The 24,587-nt window shown below is 35.4% G+C and overlaps 1 long non-coding RNA gene across 1 annotated transcript; it reads left to right on the top strand.

Moving 5' to 3' along the window:
- Nucleotides 1-19,906: 19,906 nt before the first annotated feature.
- On the top strand, nt 19,907-23,220 carry LOC136822587 (uncharacterized). Its single transcript, XR_010848914.1, has 3 exons — nt 19,907-20,058; nt 22,832-22,929; nt 23,146-23,220. It is a non-coding gene; the product is annotated as an uncharacterized lncRNA (long non-coding RNA).
- The last annotated feature ends 1,367 nt before the right edge of the window (nt 23,221-24,587 follow it).

Below are 24,587 nucleotides of genomic sequence, written 5' to 3'. Positions count from 1 at the left end.
CATAATTTTACCTCTGGACAAATCAACCCCCTGGGCCTGGGTATGACTGTTTTTTTGCAATTTTTTCAAGAACTGGGCGGGATGGTTGGTATTTTAAAGGTAAATTGGGTGTGTCAAGTATGTGCAAAATTCATTCTCTCACAGGGTCAATTTTCAATTTTTGGCTTGGACATACCCATCACCTACCGTGAATTCGGGTGCATGCATAGCCCTCAAATGAATGACCTGGCTGGTCCTTAAAATACAAATTTAAATTAAAACAAAAATGGTAAAGCTGTGAGCGGAGCTGCGGAGTTCATTTGTTTTGAAATTTTGCTACTTTGATTGGTCAGTCATTTGAGGGCTATGCATGTTAGCCTCCACTGATGCAAGTTACCCTACTTCATGGTAGTTACCCCTGGTGCCTGGAAAAATCACCCAAGCCCGATGAAGAGTTTTTTCTGGCACAGCACAATCCTTTATACCGTCAACTGCTCTACCTGACAAAACATATGACAGCAATTCGGCCACCATTTCACCGAACCTCCAAAGTCATTTGATTTGAGTTAATGAACGGCGTATTAAAAAATACACCATTTCTCTTTTGCACCGAGTAGGCTTTTAAATTGAAATATGAAAGAAATTTGTAGTGAAATACATGCAAGTGTCTGGAACGAAGAAGAACAAATTAGTGGCAAAACGATGGAGCATTTGACAAGTTAATCCCATCAGGTGATAGGCGGCGGGCGTTCTCTAATTCTCCAATCGGCGCCCAGTCATTTTGAATGAAAACAAAAAAGTTTAAAAGGGCGCGTTATCAGTGTAAGTTGTCGTGACATGCTATGACAGAAAGTAAGATTGATAAACTTGGTGGAGTTATCAAAGCAAATTTGTTGCCAAAGAGATTTAACAGTAAGTGTAAATACAGGCCAGATTGTCAACAGTCCCATGCTCCAACCAATTGTCCCAAGTTAGAGCTTGACAGTAATATACAGCTTTTAGAGAAGAAAAAGATCCAAGAATTATCCATTAACAAGTTTATATTGAAGCAAACAAATCCCATTTGATTCACTTTAAATCAGGCTGTCAGTTATCATTTATTCAACAGTTACCGTCCGTCAAACATCAATAATAATCATATCCAGATATCATAACATAACTTATCAGAATCAAGCATATGCATGCACGCTATTATGCATGCAGCACACGCACGCACGTATTACGTGATTAATATATTGTACTTGATCATCAAGCCGTTGTTCCCTTTTTCTTCCATCCACTTGATTAAGCTGATATTTCTAGTCTTTACCAGCTGTGACTGTTCCATGCCATTTCCAAAAGATTTGTGAATTTAGGAAAATCAAATCTTCCAGTGTACTAGCTCCTCAAAGCAACACCAATCAATAGCAATAAGTGAATAGGTAGCTAAAGTTTCAAAATTTGAAGAATAAGGTACAAAACTGAACCATCATAGTTCGGAGATATATTTGTTCTGTTTAACTATTTTTGACAGCTGTAATGCAAGCAGGCAAGTCACAACCAATTCTGCTCTGATCAACAAAAGAGTGATGCTGGAGCTAGCCATTTTGAATATTCTGCCTTGACATTTGCCAGTTTTTGTTGGATAGAAAAAACACCAGATTAAAAAACTAATGTTTTTGATAATTTTAAAGCAAATTGAATCAATTCAATCTTCTAGTCAAAGCAAGACAAACCCAGCAAACCATATGTCGCCAAAAGTTTTCAGGTTTTTGGTTTTGTTGACAAAAATGTTTTGTTTACTTTCTTGTTGTCGGGGGGAAACCCGATTTGCCGATTACTGACTTTGCCGCCTATTTCCCGATTTCTTATAGTTGGTTGCACTTACCATGTTAAAATACAAATTCGTAAATGTAAAGTTATCTTAGTGAGTTTGTCCGTAGAACGTTCGAATCGTTCGAAAAGTTGCAAAAAAGTGAAAGATTTGAAAAATGCAACACGCATAGTATTGATTTTCGGGTTAATTTCGGTTTTTTTTCGCACGCCCGCCCGCCGTTGGAAAAAGGGACGCACTCGCTCGCTGCGCTCGCTCGTGCGTAATTAGGTGTAGAAAGTTTCCTATACCCCGTTTTCATAACTTATTTTCAATATCCAAGGAGCTAAAGTGCAATTTTTATCAAATTTTGGTGTTAAAATATTTCCTTTAGACGCAAATATGTTGTTTTGAATCTGTCTCAAACCAGCAAAAACATGCTCATTTTTAAGTATAACCGTCATTCTTTCAAAATAAACAAAATTCGTTTAATTCTGATAAATCTACAAGTCAGAATCTTCATTTTAATGAAAACCTCCGTTTTGGGGGCCGTCTCCGTTTTGGGGGGCATATACTGTAGTATGTGTAGATTACAAATCAAAAAAGTTTCCACGATATTATCGTGCAAGTAACGAGTAATTGGCGATTTTTTGCGTTTCCAGGCAAAATTGCAAGACCTGGAAATTCATGATTTTTGGGGGGTCTTCAAATTAAAAAAAACCTATATCACATGATAGAGCTCTTCAAACTGAGCAAAAAAGTGTATTACACCAAAGTCCCAACTTCTCTAGATCAAAATTTATTGGCCTATTTGTGGTGAAAAACTGATGGAAAACAGGGAATTTCCCCACAATCTGCATTAATTTATGCAAAATTAAACACCTTTTTGACCACAAATAGGCCCATAACTTTTGATCTAGAGAGCTGAGCCTCAGCTTTCAGAAATTATTAAGAAAACACTAATTTTAACAGATTTTAACAGATTCTTAAGTTAAGAAACTAAGCGACTAAGAACATCATAAGAACATTTAAGCCTGAAAAATTGCAAAAATTAAGAACAGCCCAGCCTAAGCAAGAATTTACTGGTTCTTATAAAAAATGCATGTAATTTCTATAATCTAATTCCATTGTCATTAATATAATAACTAATCTAGATTATAACTTTTTAGAATCTCAGTCCCTATCAAGGAATAGATTGGCCATATGGCTTCAAAGGACATTAAAGGATACATTGAAATTTCCATTCCTGTAAGTGCGAAATCCACGTTAAATACTTTGGGAATACTTTCTACAATGGGGATCAATTCTACTAAATTATAGACATTTTTATAAGCATACTGCTAACAAGCAAATCCAGACTGATCTCTTGGAATTAAACATTGCCTATAAAGCATATGCTGAGCCTCAGTTAACAAAGTTTCAAATAATTTAATCTCCTAAATCACAAAAAAAACAAGCATAATGTGTAAATTGCACTATTTAAAATACCCTTATACATAAGTATAAAAAATTGTGTGATCCCTGTTATGTTTAGTTTTAGCATGTATCTTTAGATATTAGAAGATATAAACTAGATGATTTACAAACTGGATTCTATGCTTCTGGACGCCATCTTGGTCTAGTTAATCAAGGCACGGCTGCTCGGTCGCCAGACTAAAGTTACGGAAACCGGAAGACGCTAACAAAATGGTAGACGAAGTAGCGACCGAAAGAGACGTTTTAAATATAACATCCCTTTTCAACTAAGTGAAAAATATAAATCCCTAGGCCTATTAAAAGTTAAAAATGTAAAGAGCTTCCCGATGTTTAAGACATCGTTTATCGCTTAGTCTTTTTGCTAGTATCATAACTAGTTCATAGTAATGAGAGTTCACTCATTTCAAATAAAATCTTTCAGATGTTCAGGGCGCCTAGTCATTCTTCTAGGGCGAATGACTTCGTCTTGGTCTTCTCGATAGGGGATTGTTGCGTCGGAATCAGAATCGTTAGGATCGTCTGATTCGTTGTCAGATTGAAGCTCGTCTCCATCTTCTTCTATGAGGAAGGATGTCATGGGAGGAACTTTTGGTGGTCTACGCTTTGTCGGTTGTTTGACTGGTGGTGAGTAGACTCCGTGGAAGGGTTTGATGTGAGCGTTGTTTCTGATGAAGGTTTTATCTCCTTGTTTGATTTTGACGCTTCTCTCGTAGACTTTGACGATGGTGTATGGTGTCGGTTCATAGAAACGTTGAGTTTTGAACTGTCTATGAAAGTTTTTGGCGAGCACTCGATCTCCAAGTTGGTACGGGTTAAGGTGTTTGGCGTGTCGTTTGTGATCAGTGCGTTGCTTCATTTTGCTTTGGTATGTGGTGGTTGGTGATGTTCGAGATGTCTTCGCTGCATTTCGATCAGGAATGTCATTTCTGGCTTTGTGTTGAAGAAGTAGATCAGCTGGAGATTTACCAGTTGCAGCGTGTGGTGTTGTACGGTAGGCAAGAAGGAATTTGTCTAGCTCTTGTTTCCAATCTTTTTGTTCGGTTTCGGAGCATTGTAAAACTTTGGTGAGAGTGCGGTTGAAGCGTTCTACCTCTCCATTGGCTTGCGGCCAGTACGGACTGACTTGTCGATGAGCGATGTTGTGATGTTTCAGGAATGATGTAAATTCGTTGGATATAAACTGTGGACCGTTGTCGGTGATGATTGTGCTTGGGTAGCCAAATAATGAGAATGATTTACTGATTTTTCGAATGATTTCTGAAGAAGTGGTGCCACGTTTCATTGTGAATGTGATGGGGTATCTGCTTGCGTAATCTAGAAGTACAAGGATGTGTTCTCCCGATTTTAGTGGGCCTTTCAGATCAGCTCCAAGGGTGTCCCAGGTTTTCTTTGGTGTTGGAGTAGGTTGTAGCGGTTGTGTTGTGTTGGACTTGGTCACGGTTTGACAAGTTTGGCATTTTTGAATAAGTTCATCGACTTGAGTTGACATTCTTGGCCACCAAAGTTTTTCTCGAAGAAGTGATTTGGTGCGGTTGAGACCAAGGTGTTGACGATGAGCTAGGGTGAGACTCTGCTGTTGGAGTGAAGGCGGTATGACTATGCGGTTGTGTTTCAGGACCAAACCGTTTAATGAGGATAGGTCATGGCGGTTTTTGTAGTAAGGGTTATTCTTGTTCCAATTGTTAGATGCGATTGACTTCAGTGCGTTTGACAGTTCTGGATCACTCTTGGTTTCGGTTTGAATTTGTTCAATTGTGAGGTGCAATGGTGTTGCGTGTGCAATGACCATGTTGACATATTCTGTGGTTTCAGTATCGATTTCGAAAACAGTTCTGTTTCTCTTTGGATTGCGTGAAAGTGTGTCAGCAGCGTTGGTGGATCCTGGAGCGTACTCAATTTGGAAGTCATAGGCTTGCATTTTCATGAGCCACTTTTCGATTCGTAGTGGCGGTGTTGACTTTGATGATAGCATGGATACAAGTGGTTTGTGGTCTGTGATGACTGTAACTTTACGGTCAAATATGTAGTAGTGGAAATGTTCTAAGGACCATTTGATAGCTAATGCCTCACGTTCCGTTTGACTGTAGCGACTTTCTACGGGTGTGAGCGATCTTGATCCATAGGATACGATTCTTTCGGTACCGTCAGGATGGATTTGGGTAAGGATACCTCCTAAACCGATTGGACTGCCGTCAGCGATGATTTTGGTTTTAAGTTCAGGGTTGAAATAAGCTAATACACTGTCACTTTGAAGCGCTTCTTTTAACGATAAGAAAGCTTTTTGTTGTTCTTCACCCCACTTAAACGGTACTGTTTTACGCGTTAGTCGACGTAGAGGTTCAGTTAGTGTTGAATAGTTGGGGATGAAACGGTTGCAAAAGTTCGTTAACCCGAGAAATGAACGTACTTGGGTGCTGTTGGTAGGTTGCTGAATTTGACGAATTGCTTCAATTTTGTCTTCTTCAGGTTTAATTCCTTCTGATGTTAGGCGATGACCTGCGAAGATGAGCGATTGGACTGCAAAGACGCATTTATCATGGTTTAAACGAAGTCCGCGTTCGAGAATACGTTTTAAAACATTATCAAGGTTACGATTATGTTCTTCAAGAGAGTTTCCCCATACAAGGATGTCGTCAGAGATGTTCTTGGTTCCAGGACAACCGTTGATGGTGAGTTTGATTTTCTTTTGAAAAATTTCAAATGCACTATTTATACCGAAAAGGAGGCGTTTATAGCGAAACACACCTTCATGTGTTGCAAATGTGGTAATGTCTCTACTTTTCTCGTGCAGCAAGAGTTGGTGATAACCCTCTCTTAAATCTATCTTTGAAAAGTATTTGGCATCATGCAGCTCTGGCAACATTTCATCAAATTTTGGAATAACATGTCTCTCTCGAATAACGGATTCATTAGGTTTTCGCATATCAACGCAAAGTCTAATTTGAGAACTTGATTTCCTTGGAACGACGACAAATGGGCTCAACCATGTTGTTGGTCCGTTGCACTTTTCGATAATATCTAAATCTTGAAGTCTCTTAAGTTCATCAGATACTTTCTGTCTCGTGTGCCATGGTATGCGTCTGATGCGTTGCTGAACGGGGCTGACATTGGGATCAACATGTATTGTGACCTCAGTGTCTTTGAGTAGACCGTGGCCTTTGAAGACTTCTTTGTTTTCGTCTAGGATGTGTTGCACAGATTCTGGTACCTTTGAGATTTTGTTGATTTCTGACTGTTTCGGTGGGCCAACTCTAAGAAGGTCAAGTTTTTCCGCTGTGTCTTTTGATAGGATTGCTTTACCTTGACCGTGAAGGACGATGATAGGAGCGTTAACGTATTTGGAATGCGATTCATAAAGTCCATTAAAAGTTCCTTTGACTTTGAGAGGATTTGATGCTTGATAAGGGTAAATTTTGGTACCTGATTTTTGAAGGATTGGTCGTGGTTTCATTTCCTTGTAAGTTGATTCGTCAATGAGGTTGATAGAGGATCCTGAGTCTACCAGTACGTCAACGGTATTGTTGTTAATTTTGATTTTGGTGGTAGCAGAATTGTTTTTGAAGGCAAACATGTGGAAACTGTCTTCATCTGAACTGTCTGAGTTAGATGTGAGATCTGGTAGGTTGTTTGATGTATCGATGGTGTTAACTCCTGGCTTGGTGAAACACATTTTGGAAAAGTGTCCTACCTTTTTGCATTTGTCGCACGTAACATTTTTACTTCGACGACAATCTCGACTGTGATGACCGATAGCTCCACATCTGCCGCATGAAAGCTTTCTTGGAGGTGGATGAGGTTTTCCTGGTTGGAATCGATCGGTTTTGGATTTGTTGTTGTTGGTGCTTGACAATTTGCGATATTTGTTGTTGTTGCGTTGTTGTGGTTGGAAGGGCTTTTTGTTTAGTTCATTTACACTTCCTTCTGGTGATGCTCTACTGGCAGCATCCATTTGTTTTGATTGGTGGGCTGCAGCTTCACGTGTTTTGCCGATGTCGAGAACGTCATCAAGGGTTAGATCCTTTTTCTCTAGAAGTTTGGTTCGAAATTTGGACGACTTACAGCCTCGGATGACTTGATCCCTGATGTGTTCAGCTTGTTTGTCACCGTATTCGCAGTTCATCGAGAGCTTACGTAATCGAGTTACAAATTGTTCAATACTTTCTGAAGTGTCCTGTCTAGCATTTCCAAAAACTGAGCGTTCGTAAGGAATGTTTTTCTTAACTTTGAAATATTCCTCTAGTGCTGCAAGGGCTTCCTCGAAGGTATTTCCTGTCTCTGGTAGAGTGTCGAAGATTTCTTGGCAGTCAGGTCCAATTAAATGGAGTAGTAGAGCTCGTTTTCTTTCATTATTGTTTATATTTGAAGCGATAACAAAGTATTGGAAATGATTACCCATTTTTCCCATCGTGAGCGGTGCTTGTTGGGTCTCCACAAGGATCGAATGGTGCGATGCTTGGAATCTGTATACTCATCTTTTCAAGAAGTTCGTGAGTAAAATAATTATAGAGTTTGATGGCTGGTGGGTTTGTTTATCTTCGTCGCCAGTTGTTATGTTTAGTTTTAGCATGTATCTTTAGATATTAGAAGATATAAACTAGATGATTTACAAACTGGATTCTATGCTTCTGGACGCCATCTTGGTCTAGTTAATCAAGGCACGGCTGCTCGGTCGCCAGACTAAAGTTACGGAAACCGGAAGACGCTAACAAAATGGTAGACGAAGTAGCGACCGAAAGAGACGTTTTAAATATAACAATCCCTTTGCGAGTTTGAGAGAGAGAGAGCAAACTTTCAAGGTTTGGGAAACTGGAATTGATTACTCACATTGTCGTCAAAAAGGTTCAACCGGGTGTTTCAAAACTATTTCTAATATTTTTTTGATAATTAAAACAAGACTCTCGAATCCGAGGGGTAAGTCAAAATTCCTAGAAAAAAGTCAAAAAGTTTCTTGAATGGGCGGATGGTATTAGCCGGTATTAGCCGGTATTATAAATATAAAAACTAATGAAGTAAAACATATGAAAAATATAAAAATACTGTATAATAAATTAAAAAATTATGCAAATCACTCTAAAAGATGACACTATGAATAATGAAAGCCAAATAAACTCTTTTGTGCTCAATTATAGAGTAGGGTAGAAAAACCATAAAGTACAAGTCATTATTAAAAACTAAACCAAAAGTCTCTCCATTTTCTCAATTTAACATATTCTGGGATATTTTTGAATGCTTTTGAAGAATATTTTCAAACCTTAAACACATTATCCAACGAAAAATCTGCACAGTAAAAGAAGCATAAATCTGAACCAGACCGAAAATTTGAGCTTCCACCAATTGAAACTCCACCTTGTTATTCAGACCCCCACTTTTATTAGATTTTGCAATATTTTATCAAAATTTATAATATACTTGGGACCTAGAGTAGTCGAAAATGAAGGTTTTTAAGCCCTTTTCAGAAAAAATTCATAAAATGGGAGAGGGTGTTATAAAATTTTATTGCCGACCCAAAAAAATATCAGCGTTTTGATTGGTCGAGAGCATCGAGATATTTGCGATATTTCATATTTCTTTAGTCTGGAAATATGACCGCGTTGACTTTTGGGGGACTGGGTAAGCGGCGGGAGAAAAATCAAAACAAAACAGCCGAAAAGAACTGACTTTCAGAGAAACTGACTTGGGAATCAAAGGGGAAAACGCAACAAAAATATGTTCAGATTAACTTTTACTTTGGAGTTCTTCCGTAAAAGACACTAAAATCAAATCTGATAAACTAAGAATTTATATACAACAAAAAAAGTTGAGATTCTTGAATATCTGCCAATAAAATTTCTCATAACATAACAAGGAAAGTGTAATGTCTTGTATTAAACCAAATGACGAGTGATTTTTATAAAAGTTATATTCTCGTTCTCGACAACAACGTACGTCCTTGACTTTTCAACTCAACAATCATTACATCTACCTTCTAAAATTCGAAACATTGAGAGCTTGAAGATAATCAAGAAAGTATCCAAATTGTTTTGCTGTTGAAAAATGTTGTTCTTTAACCATTATTAAAAGCATACATTTCCATCGTGGGACTCCTTTCCTCTGCTATTCTTTCCCATGGCCATGTCATCGAAACAAAAACATAGAAAAAGACTGAATGTTATCAATCTGATTAATCCAATGATGGAGGGTTTCTTCTCTATCGAAACCATACTGTACATCATCTGCATTTTGAATTATCTAGAAACTTTCAAATACATCTCTGAAAAATCTGCAACTCTTCAAAACAAAACTTCTGGATCGAAAATGATCGAAAATGTTTCTCTATTTTGTTTTTGTGTGGATATTTTCGGCGGGAAGTTATCGAATGTTATTTTGTTCGAATCTAACGTTCGAATTAGATTTTCGAATAAAAACATTCGAAACTACACAGAAGCAGAAGAAGGCGGAAGTAAGTTTTAAAACAAAAAGAGGACAATTTTTTTTGAGTCGACAATAAATTAGTTATCACATGACTTCTCGTGCAATACTCGATATTTTACTCGTTCCGAGATTTTACCGAGATTTTTCCTCGCCTAAAGGCTCGGAAAAATATTACGGAAAAATCTCGGAACTCGTAAAATATTTCTCGTATTGCACTCGAAGTCATGCGATAACTAGTACATATTACGGTGATATTTTTCAAAAATATGACCCACAATCTCACTCAAGTCCTCAGTTTAGTTGTTCACTTATTAGACTGAGGTTATTGTGCTATACAACACGTGATGGTACAGTATTGTCAATCCCTAGAAGATGGTACAGATTGACTCTTACAATTAAGCATTAAAGAGTACAAGAATACCTATCGTTCAGCAACCAATTATTGCAATGAAAATATTACCAAGTAATTATTTTCGAAGTTGAAACGAACTACCACATGAAGCATATAAATATCTTGATTGCATGGCAGCAACATACATTTTTGTTTTGCAGCATCGTTTTTCAAGTGCATTTCAAAATCAGCCAGTAACTGTCCTTACGTCATGACCCTAATAAAATAAATAGAAATTGAATCAGTTTTGAAATCCAGGCATACAAAACGATGTAGAACTAAAAGAGGTTTCTAAAATTGTTGATAAGTTATTTACAGCTTTCAGTAGACTATAGTAGAAAGACCCTTTAGTAAGACAAATTATTCAGATTGTTTCTATTTCTAAAGAGTTCTAAAAAAGGTTACAAAAACCTATTTTCAAAAATATTTTGAACTTAGGTCAAGACTTTGTGTACTCTAACAAAATTTTAGATTCTTTTGATGCACAATGGAATAGTATCATCAATAGTCTTGTATTACTGGATTATATTACAAAAGATACTTACCGTGTTGTATTTTGTTCCTTGTTCAATGGATAAAATGAATCTATTTTCAATGAAATCCCCAAAACTTCAATGGCTCAATTTTGACACACATTCAATGTATCGTATAACCATGAAAGCTTTATGAAAATTTGACACACTGTAAAGCTTGCCACCTCAGAGTTTAAAAAGTAATTTCCCACATTTTTTATAAGCAATCAGGCTGCTAAGGCTTAAGGCCTCAAATTTGTCAATTTTTTTCCACTATCTCGAAAAGTGACAGCTGTTTTAGATGGTTAGCCATGGGTAACCTTCAGGTATGTTATCATTTGATATTCCACGTTGAGTTTAATTTAACATCATTTTTTACTTCATCCATGTTAAAACAAAAGTGACCAGCTTTGGTCCAGGGGGATCAAGCAGTTAGTCCAAGACATCATACCAGTTGGTACCTGGTGGTGTGTTATGTGAATTTGATTTTCTTACAAAAATCTTAAAATCGGTTTGCGGGCTGTCAGAGAAATTTATTATCTAAAATATTTCCTAAAATGTTGTAATCTCCTATTGAAAGATGAAAAAATTCAAAGGTTCTAGAGGGACCAGATATTATTTTATCTGATTATATTCTTTTTATCTGTCACTGTAACGGTCGAAAACCTACTTTCAAGGGTAGTACTAAGTGTATACCGTGAGTGGTCCTAAATTCGACAGCCTTGCTTAATTCCAACCCCCCAAATAACGGGTATGAAAAATATTCTATGTTTACAAACACTCCCTCTCCAAGTTGAACAATAAACGATTGCAAGAACTCTCAAGACAAATTCAAAACATCTAACAAGAATGATGGCTAGAATGTCAAGATGTCAGATTCGGCTAATGCTTCAGATGCAAATATACCGCGCGTAGCGCGTAGCATAGGGTTAGAAGCCACCCTGGTGCACATCCCTAACCCCTCACCCCGCCGGTGGTGCACACGTGTGGTGGCTTCTTCGGAGTAATGGCGATCATAACAGTTAGCCTAACTCGTCAGTCAGACTTATTTATATATAGTACTAAGACCTTCGTATAAGCAACCCTAAATAACGATTTTTCGGCAGCTGGCTTGGCCTAGTGGATAGGGCAATGGTTTTGAAACCTATATGTTCCCGGTTCAAGACCCTCTTTGGTCACTATTCAACTTGAAAAAAATTCTAAGTCCAGCCGGATGCATCTGAAGCTTTAGCCAAATGTAAGATGTCAATAATGTAATTAAAAAGTGTGAGTTGTAAAAGTAATTACTGTATATAATCTCTCAGTTTAGTTGACACTTTGTTGGTATCTTCATTGTGTCACAGCAAAAAATTTTGTTTTAATTTCAGTTTGTATCTTTGAAAGACCACGTCGGATTTAGGACCACTCACGATATGTGTGATGATGTTACCAGCTTCTTACGAAAAGGAATTTAGATGACATGTCTCGTACTAGCTGCTTGACCCCCTGCTTGGTTGATTATCAAGAATTCCTGTATATACATTACACATTATAATAGAAAAAAAATTGGTATTAAAACGTCCTTGGTGGAAAACTTTTGAAAAGGAGGCTTTCACCTAGGGGGTGGGGCACTGATCTAGACAGCCGACAGGGATGTGCCGTTGGAGTTTGAAAAGTGGACCCTGTCAGATATGAATTTTCGGCAAAATTGGGACTTTGTCAGAACGAAAAATTGAAAATTTTTCCCATTTTCACCCTGAAAAGTGGCAAAGAATTAATAAAGTAGATGAACAATCAAAAAGATTTTCTGATTTCCACCCTGAAGATTGTCCAAAATAGTCAAAAATCTAAATTTTTGGGAACCTGTCATATACCGTGAGATTGGGCAACTTGCATCAGTGGAGGCTAACATGCATAGCTCTCGAATGATTGACCTGGCTGGTTGGTCATTAAAATACAACATTAAATCAAAACAGCCTCTTAACACCTAGGCTTCTGCTCATCCTCTAGAGAAAAAAGTATTTAAAAGGTATTTCTATATAGGAGATATATCTATAGAGGTTTGCGAATCAAACTACATAACACCCCTCTCTCATTGCATTCTCGATAAATTTTCCGATCCAAAGAGGGGTTAGCCATTTCAGAACTCATTTCCAATCTCGAGTTATCGCATTTTGTTTTGTTTTGATATCCAACTGAAAATGGCTAAAAATTCAGCCAAATTTGAAAGTTCTACTCAAGCCTCGTAAATCCTCCCATCTTATTCTCCATAAAATTCCCGATAGAGTGGGGGATCAACGACCTTCTAACTCCTTTTCAAACTCAAGATATCGCATTTTGAAGTTATTTTACCAAACCTGTGAGGTCATTGAGTCCCTTTACCCCTAATGTTATCAACGGTCAATTCGCAAATTAGGAATTTTTGCGGTCAACTGCCTTCTGTTTTCGGTTAAAATAAAATAAACAGTTTTGACTCAAAATAAAAATAAACAATACAGACAGTCTTAAAATTAATGTTATGAAATGAAAATAATTATGTTTCAAGTGAAATGATTTCCTAAGTAGACTACTTTCTTTGTTTTTTAGATAAAATAAAATGAAATGTCTTGAATTATACAGACTGTCCGTCACTTCTGCGCTAAGTATCTTATACAAAATTAACGATCTCCAGATTTAACATTTCTTATCAAAAATAGATAGAGATAAAAAACATTTGACAGCTTTGGCAGAAAAATTCACTTTTCTTTAAAAGAATATTACAATTTTCGTTTAGGAGTTGATTCATAACGGGACACTCTGTATCTACCAGACTAAAATGTTATCAAAAATGAATGTGTTAGTCTTTGCAACAATAAAGAGGTGGAAAGACCACATTTGATATAAAGCCTTTCAATTGTGAAAAAAATTTGTAAGAACAGCTATTTACGTTAAAAATGTTCTTCTTTGTTTAAGTATAGGAGAAAAACTAAAAATGTCATAAAAATTATAATAAATATGAACCCTTTAAATATTGGATCTCAAAAGTGGAAATGTTAATAGTGGAATATCTTGAGGATTTTAAAATTTTAGTCAAGCAAGATTTTCAATCACATGTTACCTACAACAAATGGAAAATGTTCAAGGCAGGTCAATTTGAAAACTAAGGAGCTAGTGAACAGAATACAATTTCCGAAAAGAAAACTTAAACTAACGTATATAAGATACATAAACAAAATCGTAAGTATACATAAACAAAATGTCAAGTAACATGGTATGGACGGAAGTTCTTAAACGTCTTTTGAATCATCATAGTGATCAAGTTTTTGTACGACTTTTCTATTATCATACCACACATCGACATCTGATGGTGTCTTCTAATTCCTCGACTTTCATCTCACCAAAGAAGCTTGTAATGACATCATTGAAGACAGTGAGGGTATGCTGTGCTGAAGAGTACTCAAAGGTTATTTCGCAGAATGTTGTCAACTTAAACTTCTTCAACGGAAGCGAACATTTGCAGGGAGCACAGAATATTTTCTTAGCATTTTTGTCATTTGGTAAAGACATCTTCTTTTTACACAAAACACAAACAAGATACCTTTCAATTTTTGTAGCTAGGACCCCTGGACAACACATAACCTTTAAATCGTTCAGTGGAATCTTTTCCCATTGATATTTTTCTGCATCTTCTATAATATTGATCTCCGAATTCGTTGTCGTTGTAATTGTAATGTTCAATCCTTTAAAATAAGAAATTGATATTTCAAGAGTTGTCATGATCGGAATGGATGTAATCAAATCTCCCCATACTGAAAGGATTATCGAATCACCAGCATCGTCCACAAATTTGGCGTGACGCACTGGTCTGTTGACAGAATCAATATGTCAATTTATATAATATGGGATTTAAAAAACTTGTGGTCGTGTTTTATTGATTCCGTGACCCTCACTTTGGAGGTCACTGTCGGGGATGTTTGCAACATTACGTCAAAATATTTATTGCCCTGAGCATTTTTCCCAGTGCATTCATCTCCAACTTCAATGATATAGCCCATAACATCTATAAATAAGAATACAAGAGCAGTAACTAATTGATATTGCAGTCTTATAGTCCACATTAATAACCTGTTCTGTGTAAGGCGATCTGTTTTGCTTGCTTACGTACGTACTATTGGCCTATATTTTAAGAACTAAGAATATTTCTTTTTATTATAAACAAGAGTCTATCTAGAAAAATAAAACTTAACTATACATACATGTAGTACGATGGCCCAGAGATGTCACTGTTTTGTCACAAAAATTATTAGTTTCATCACAAAATTTTTTGGTTTCATCACAAAAATTCTTGGTTTCATCACAAAATTTTTAGTTTTGTCACAAAAATTCTTAGTTTCATCACAAAAATTTTTAGTTTCATCACAAAAACTTTTAGTTTCATCAGAATTTTTCAGTGTTTCATCACAGATTTTCAGTGTTTCATTATTAATATATACTTTTTATGAAACTAAAAAAAACTTTTTTTCTTGTGGCGGTAGGATCAGGCGAAAACTGGATCAGGCGCAAGATCCTGTTTTCATATTATTTTGCGAAAAAGAAATACAAAGAAAGCTGAGAAGCTCGTTTTTCATAGGAATTAGTTTTCAGGAATCAGCACATCTCTCTGGTCAGCAAAAGGATTTTTTTTTCTCGCCATTTAATTTCGCGAATGAAGGGGTCATTCGCAAAACTTTCTAGACGCAAAATTTTCTGACATTGAAATAGGGAATGTTAGGCTATAGCAAGGAGGCTTTCTAAATTAGCTGCATGAAATCTTTCTCTTGAGTAAATTTTTTAATTATAGAGAATTATAAATTTGAAAACCGAGTCGAAAAGCTCAAAACCATGTATTTTGACTTATCTTGGTAACTGCGTTTTGAAAAGGAGGCCTGAAATATTTTTCAATATCTCAAGAAATGAGTATCGAAGAGTATCGCAGTGGGAAAATACTAATCACGTTTTCATCAACACCCTTTATAATCTCGTTTTCATCAACACCCTTTATAATCACTGGTGGCAAAAGTATCGTCTTTTGAAATATGGATCCTTCATGCCTGTATTTAAAAGTAAGAGAGAAAATTTTATTTTTAGTTTCATAAAGAAATATATTAATAATGAAACACTGAAAGTTTCTTAATGAAACACTGAAAAGTCCTGGAAAGTTGTGGTGAAACGCTAAAATTCTGTGATGAAACTAAAAATTTTGTGATGAAACACTGAAATTTTGTGACGAAACAGTGACATCTCAGGGCCATCGTACATGTAGTATTCTATTTTATCTTATATTTACTTTATAACCCAAATTTTTTGGTAATGAAAGAGATCACGAAAAATTTTGTTCGTTTTGCAATTTTGATCATTTGATCAAAATCTTGACTATTTCAAAGTTTAAAGCAAAATAATTCCTGATTTTAATTTTCACTCAAATCGGTGAAAATTTTGTATTTTTTTCGGAATTCATGCAGTCACAAAACGATTATAGCTGAGGGCCCTATAGATGTAAATTATAACTTAGGGTTAAACTACCTCAGAGTAGGATACAGAATATACAGTGATCAAAATGCATTTTTTGTCTAAAATACAAATTTCATTAACCTTGTAGTATAGCTTATATATCCTACTCTGAGAAGACCATGTAATTAATAAAATTTAACCCATACCTTGTCGTCCAGAAGACTTTGTTGGAGTCACTTCATTGTTATTGTTGTCATTAAAAGATTGTGTTGGGTTTATTTGAGATTTTGTTGGAGTCATTTCAGTGTCTTTTATGTCACCACAAAATTGTGATTGGTTCATTTCACTAATGTTTGTGTTATCAAATTTTTGAGTTTTTATTATTATTATTAATTTATTTGTCAACACAGGTCAGGTTCTATATACAAAACTATATATACAAGCTATATACAGTTCTATATATATTGGCAGTAAAAACTGATGTGGACCTGCAGGCTAAGAAAAAAAAAAGTAAAACCGCTGCAAAGGCAAAATGTATTTTATGCAAGAATAAGACTAAGGCTAGGTTAATTAAAGTGTGTCTGAGAAATTAATGGAGAGGATTTAGAATATGTAAATCTTATGTGTTACAAATAAATAATTTAAAATATGTATATGTTATGTTTTTATAAATATATAAAATATAAAAATAATAAATATGTTTTCGATTATGATATATGATATAACTTTAGTAATAGATAAAGTCTTCGTGAAGAAGAGCTCTTCCTGTCATTTTAAAATTAACTTTTTCAAGGCAGTCTGATGTTTTCAGATCCTTCTTGAAGGATTTGAAGTTGTCCATATTTTTAATTCTGTCTGGAATATTGTTCCATACAATAGCATTTCTGTAGCGAAATGAACGTTTGAAAGCAACATATTTGAATGGAGACATATCGATTTTCAGTGTAATGCGAGACTTTCTTGATTTTGTTTTAACAATCAGGTCAGAGAGTAATGGAGAACCAAGGTTGTTATGTATCTTATAAACTTTACATGCAATACTTCGCTTGTAATAATAGATAATGGGTTTCCATTTGACACTGGCTAGGACAGCATTATCACGAACAGACTTTTTGACTCGATTTATGAACCGTGCAGCCTTTATGTGGACATTCTCGACATACGACATAAGATTCTCAGAACAATTTCCCCAAATGAGTATACCGTAGATAACAGAGGGTAATATGCCTTGAAAATATATTGCTGATAAGGTAGGATATGGCATGTTTCTCATTTGATAAAGTTTCTTCAGTTTAATACTAAAAGATTTGGTAATTTTTCGAACATGCTCCTCCCATTCCAACATTCCAAGTCAACAAGAGTAACTCCCAGACATTTGGTGGAGCTAACAATCTCAACACTTGCTCCACACAGTGTAATATTTTTGTATGGACCAATGAAACGATTTCTTGACATGGCATAACTCTCCAATTGACAAGCACTGTTTTGGAGGCTGTCAAGAACATCATCAGCAGTTGGTCCAGTAGTATAGGTTGTTGAGTCATCTGCAAGCTGGTCTAAATCACTTTCAATACAATCACTCATATCGTTTACGTTGATGGAAAAACTTGGTGGTCCAATTAGAGATCCTTGCGGAACACCATATACGACTCTTTCAAGGTTGGACTTGATTCCATTTAGTGATGTGAATTGCTTTCTGTTACTAAGGTAGCTCGTTAGGTATGACAGAAAATCTCTCTCTCATTTTCTTTAATAGGATTGGGTGTGACACGCTATCGAAGGCCTTGCGAAAGTCGATAAACAGGACTGCGACTACCTCATTTTTGTCGATAGATTTCCTCCACTTTTCTGTCATATAAAGAAGTATATCTTCTGTGGAGCGTTGGGGGCGAAATCCCCATTGATGTTCTGTTTGCAGGTTTTGTTTTTGCAAGTGTGAGTTTAGCTGTGAGCAGACCAGGTGTTCAACAACTTTGCTTGCTAGGGATTGACAATAGCGATATTGGTCTATAGTTTGAGCAGTCTGATTTGACACCTTTTTTGTATACTGGTGTTACTTTAGATGTTTTCCACTTTGCTGGGAAAGTACCTGTGTTTAAGCTTTGCTTGATGACGTAATGCAAACTATTGATTGATCCATCAGTATGAAGACAAAGATCTTTGGCTGATATTTGGTCTGGTCCACAGGATTTACCAATTTTCACAGCAGATTTAAACGATTTGGTTAAAAGTTCTTTTGAATAGTCAATTTTGTCAATTGTTGGGGTTATGCGATAAACATACGAATTGGTGGTCCCATCTGAATCGATCTCTGGGGGAGTAGATAACTTTTTCCCAACAGCTGTAAAGAAATTGTTCATAATGTTTGCTTTTTCATTTTCGTCTGTAATAGTCTTTTTATTACTCTTGAGTGGTCCAATATGAGAGTCCTTTGACTTTCCTTTAAACTTTTTGACTAGTGACCAGAACGATTTCGAAGAGTCGCTTTGGATGAATTTGTTCTCCCAGTATTTTGCTTTTTCTGATCGAATTAAACTGGTACATCTATTCCTTGCTTTCCTGTACTTTCCTTTACTGAATCATCTTTTTGAACTTCGTCCATATCACTAATACTTGAAGCCATTTTTCAGAATCACTAAAATAGATAAAAGAAATTTATTTACAGAGTAAAGAAAGTTAAGATTCAAACTATTAGCTGTCTGATAAATGCGAAAATAAACCTGTTGTTTCAGTTTGTATGTTTTCAAGCATTTGTTGTTCTGCAAGCCTTATTTCAAATCGCTTCACTGCTTTCAATCTGTAAAATCTTTTTAACTCTTAATAGTTCTGTATCATGAGTATCAGTAAAAACGTAGAAACATTGAAGATTTTAGATATAAACTTTATACGTCTTTTCGCTACTGAATATACTTTAAGAATGAATATAAAAACTATGCACAGTACGCAATCTAAAAAACCTGTTTAAGTCACGTGATTGCGTACGCGCCGTTTCATTCCCAAGACTTCTCGCTACTTTCCACACTCCCCGCGATAAAAATGAAAAATATATATCATGTATTTTGGGGTCTTCGTAAAACTCCTTCGATAGCCGCTCTTCTGGTCGGTCTACTCCTTGTGCTTTCAACGTGCTTATCTACTTTTGGTTTCTCCTTCAATGTCTTTTCTGCTTTATCTCCACCAGGGCTCTCAATCTCCAATTTAATCAGCTTTTGTTCAGGTCGATGGACGGATGTTGAATGTCCTTGCTTCGATGTCTTTTTAATTTTTGCTCCTCTGATTTTACCGTCCCGACCTTTCACCAACTCCTCCACTACTCCGGTTCTCCACTATGCTCTCGGTACCATCTTTTCTCCCTTTACCAAAATTACTTCCCCAACGTGTAACGTTACAGTGCTATCCGTGTTCTTTCTATGAATGTTATTCTGTCGCAATTCTTATAGGTAAATTTTCTCGAATCTGTTTTGAAAGTGCGACAGAACGTTTTTCAAGTGTTTCATTCGTTTCGTGCAATCATTGGAATTTTCTAGGAACAAGATTTCTACGTTATCGTTTTGTTTCTGAAAAATATTCTTTCCAAAAATTAAATGGTTTGGTGAAATAGTCTCAACAATATCATCTTCGTTGACATAGCACAGTGGTCTGCTATTGATAAATGCCTCAATTTTACATAGAATGGTTTGTAACTCTTCAAGCGTTACAAGGGATTTACCCAAAGTTTTCTTTAATGAAAACTCAGGTAAATTATGGCCTGTCCATTCTTTTTGCGTTCGCACACGCGGGATTTGTCTTTGAAAAACGCGTTTACTAAATTCTTTATTCTGATTGGTGGGTTTTTTGATGACGATGCGTTTTTCATTATGAGATATATCTGTCCTGCCGTAAACCGACAAATTCGGGAAATCGAACAAGAATCTTCCTGCAGTTTTCTATTTGACTGAAATGGGAGCCGCCATTTTATTTCTTCGAGCTGTTTCAAGAATATTTCAAGAGCATTGTCCTCAAACATCACTTCAACCATCAAGTTTTACATCAAATCTAAGGGGTATCAGGTAGGGAGTCATTATTTATGATTTAGAACTTAAATTGAAAATAAATTTGATATTTTTAGCTGTAAAACGACTAATCAAAGTTGGTGCTCGATGTTGTTGTGTTGTAGCCTCAGTTGAATTTCTCTTGGAGCTTATTCAAATCTTTTTTCTTTTCCATCAGACGAAATATAAACCTAGCGGGAATGTCCATGTTGTACAATATAGTCACTTTTTTTTTTGGAAACAACACCCAACAAGTGCACAAACAGTTCACCAGCTTATGTGCTTTCAGACAAGATGAAATGACTGAAACCATTTTTATACTAGACTGGTTTGGTAACAAGATTCCCTTATCATTTTCCTTATTTATCCCTCACTTTTCTCAAAAAAATGTATCATCATAGAATAGAGATGTTTGCCTATGTTTCCAATTTTAAAATAAGCTTTCATAGTAGACAATTTGATTCCTTGTATTCTATATCCACAATAATTAATTATTAACAAGTACCGTGAGATCGGGTAACTTGCATCAGTGGAGGCTAACATGCGTAGCCCTGAAATGATTGAACTGGCTGGTCATTAAAATACAAAGTTAAATCAAAACAAAAAAGGTAGAGTAGAGCTACGACCAGACGGTGTCAATCGAATGAATCGAACGCCGAATCAATCGAACGAAATTGAACGCAATTGAATAATTGCAATTCGATTGATGAACGCAATCGAATATTACCCAGGATTTGCTGTTCGATTACGTTCGGTTGTATTCAATTACGTTCGATTGATTCAATTGTATTAGATTTTATTTGCTTTAGTAGGGTACTTAAGCGCTTGGCCACCCATGCTAAGAAGCTCTAACAGAGTGATCCAATTTAATTTAATCGCAATCAAACTCATCGAACATAATCATAATCAAACGAAATCGAACATAATCATAATCAAACGAAATCGAAGATTAATCCAATGTAATTGCCAATCACTCGAACCAATCGAACATAGTCAACAATCAATCGAACACAATCGAATATTACCCAGGAATTGGATGTTCGATTGAGATTCGATTACGTTCGACAATCGAACCGCAATTATTCGATCGCATTCGATTACGTTCGATTGGTTAGATTGCGATTTTTGTTCGAAGTTGTTCGATTGACACCGTCTGGCTACGAGCAGAGCTGCGTAGTTCATTTGTTTTGAAATTTTGCTACTTTGATTGGTCAGTCATTTAATGGCTATGCAAGTTTCCCTCCACTGATGCAAGTTACCGGACTTCACAGTACATTCTAAGGCGCTGTCAACCAACCAATTAATTGGAAGCGAGGCAAAAAAATTGTTTTTGTTTTTTGAAAATGAAACACTAAATTGAAGACAATAGGTATAATCCAAGGTTTATGTAATCAAATTGATCAAGAAAAAATGAAGTACCTTCTATTAGATTATATGATTGAATTTTAATCTTGCGATTGACTTCAATTAATTTGATAATCGAATTATTTGGTTGACATCGCCTTTTGACATCAATTACAATCAATAATCGATATAAAGTCTGTCCAGATATAATTGGCAGTGGAAACAAGAATGCCTGTAACTTTTGATAGTCAAATATAATTATGAAATTTTTTTTTGCTTGTTTTAGAGAATCAAAAGCGCTATATTTGAATGTATTTTTGGTTGAAAAATTCGCGATTTTTAGCGGTTTAATTTGCGATTGTAAAAATTGAGCTTTTTTTCTACTTATGCTATAACGTTCATTTTTACACCAGTGGTAGTTCAACCTTAGGTTAAGAGGTTTGTTAAATTTCAAGGCAAACAAAAGAGTCCTTCGGAAGATATGGGACCCGAAATACCCCTTGGTAGCACTTTTCTGTGAAATATCAAATCTCCAACTTATTACTAAAAACGGGGGTTATGTTATCTTTTTTGAACAGTGCAATTAAAAGTTGGAAAATGTTAAGTGTTGGTGCATTGGTATTATTGGTATCATTGATTATTTCGAAACGAAGTGAAATCATATGCAATATAATTGTTTTTATTGAAAGGATAAGCATGAACTTATATTGCCTTTGTTATTTTTAAGTCATTAAAGAGATTGTAAAATGTGTTATGATCGAAAAACTGTTTCATCAATCATATCACTACCCCCGTTTTTAGTAATAAGTTGGAGATTAGATATTTCACAGAAAAGTGCTACCAAGGGGTATCTTCCGAAGGACTCTTTTGTTTGCCATGAAATTTAACAAACTTCTTAACCTAAGGTTGAACTACCACTGGTGTAAAAATGAACGTTATAGCATAAGTAGAAAAAAAGCTCAATTTTTACAATCGCAAATTAAACCGCTAAAAATCTCGAATTTTTCAAACAAAAATACATTTAAATATAGCGCTTTTGATTCTCTAAAACAAGCAAAAAAAAATTTCATAATTATATTTGACTATCAAAAGTTACAGGCATTCTTGTTTCCACTGCCAATTATATCTGGACAGACTTTAGATATAATAATTAAGGTCCAAAACATTGTGACCTAGTCTAAAACACAGTGACTATCGGTTATCAATCGATATAGATCGATTTAATGTAATCAATTAATAAACGATATCAGACGATATATAATCAATCATATTGATAGGTATATACAATCGATAATATCGATTTGATCGACAAGTTTGATAAACTTAGAAAAATTAACTATAGATGAAATGATAAAATAATTAATGTCCAATTGTATTGGGTTGTAATTGTGTATTGGTTGTTATTTTCAGTTTCGACAAATTTTAATTTTTTTTGTGTTTCTTTGAGGCTTTTTTCACTGATGGCTGCCCCTGGTACAAGCTAGGAAGAGATGACCGACTGATTCTATAATTGAAGTTGAGTTGCCTTTCTTCAAACGGTAATTGGTAGGTAATATTTCTTGTACTTGCACCACTTTTTTAAAAGCATAAATAAAAAGTAGAAAAATATTATAAATTTAAATCATACTTTTTCTGACTTGAACAAGCCTTTTTATAGCAAGACAGTTAAGTCAAAAACCCCTATCCAAACCTTACCTCAATTAATTTTTTTGTAGAAATTAGAAATGAGATCATTAGGTTTCTTTGTTGATATTTTTTTAGGGATGCTAAATGAATGTTGAACTACAAAACAAGATTTAATCGATTCAAACTGGGAAAAAGAAAATCATCTTACAAAAAGGTATATATGTTTATAATTTAATATTATCTTGTAACATATGCATAGTATGTTGGCTTTATTCCCTTCACATACGTAGGCTTTTGAAATTACCCCCCCCCCATCCCCCAGATTGAAGGGTTTAAACATGAGCAATTGTTTAAATTAAGGGATTCTTGGAAAAAGTATATTCAACTTCAACTTCCTTTTGTGTTTGTTGATGAAAATACAAAACATCCAGCCAAACTTTCGGTGAAATTTGGTTCTATTGAAAAATGTTGATTTGTACTCTCAAGACTCTAATAGACAGGTGGTCTGGAATTTTTTAATAAAACTATTGGCCAAGGGGTGTTATAAGAATGTCTCGAGTGGAAAATTATAGAAAGGCTGCTTATGACCGCACCCTCCCCTCAGAGCATATGTACTTTATAAGAATGATCCTAAATGATTTCCATGTGTTCTGTTTTCAAATGAATTTAGCCATGTCACAAGTGTTCTAGTTTAAACACTCAATATGCTCTAATTTCAAATTTTATTTTCATGTCTCAAAAGCTAGTGGAAGAAGTGTCTGGATAGCAATTTTCATGAAACTTGATCTCTAAGGAAGGTAAGGATATTTCAATTTGAAATAATTATATGAAATTTTTGGACTGTGGTAATTTTTGCTAATTATTTCAGGGTACACGAACTGTGACAAGGAGTTGTACATAGTATATAGTTCTAACACCTCTTTTAAGGGGGGTCTGAACCATGTGAAAATTTCTCTAAGGAAAAGAGATCCCATTGGAAAGGAATTGATATGAATTCTTATTTTTCTGATCAGGAATGGAGACTTTCGGTATTTGTAAACAATCTAATAGGAAATTTGCCCAATTTATGACCCAACCCCCATTTTTAGGCAATATTAGTGTGGTATGTGAGTGGTAAGCAGTCAGATTGAGAATCGGACATTTTTAAGATTAGGGGTTGCCAAGATGGGAAGATCTGACCCATCCACACTATGAAATTATGTATGTTATGTAAATTTTATTTCTCTTTTCATTCTTTAGACCTTAAGGAATTGGATCGGACAGATTGCTCATCGTCTTGTGACTTTTCGACGTCTTGTAGCGATCAAATTCGTCAACCTTTATAACATCAATCCCATGTACTATTGGCATTTGGATTTTGAATTTTTGTTAAGCACCATATTTTATTTAAATGTATCAACGTCGAACAAATTTATATGAAATAATTATTTTCAAAAGCATTATTGAAAATTTGAAACTCTTTCCCAGTTCCTTTTTGCAGTTTTACTATAAAGCATGATAACTGCTGTTTGGTGATACTTTCTTCAGCTAATTTCTTGTGTTTTCAATTCAAAAACTTTTGGACTCTTAAAGCATCA

The sequence above is a fragment of the Clytia hemisphaerica genome, unplaced genomic scaffold, assembly GCF_902728285.1.
Source record: "Clytia hemisphaerica strain Z4C2 unplaced genomic scaffold, Clytia hemisphaerica genome assembly, whole genome shotgun sequence".
NCBI lineage: Eukaryota > Metazoa > Cnidaria > Hydrozoa > Leptothecata > Clytiidae > Clytia > Clytia hemisphaerica.
The sequence above is the reverse complement of the archived record's forward strand: the minus strand, read 5'-3'. Positions and strand labels throughout refer to the sequence as shown.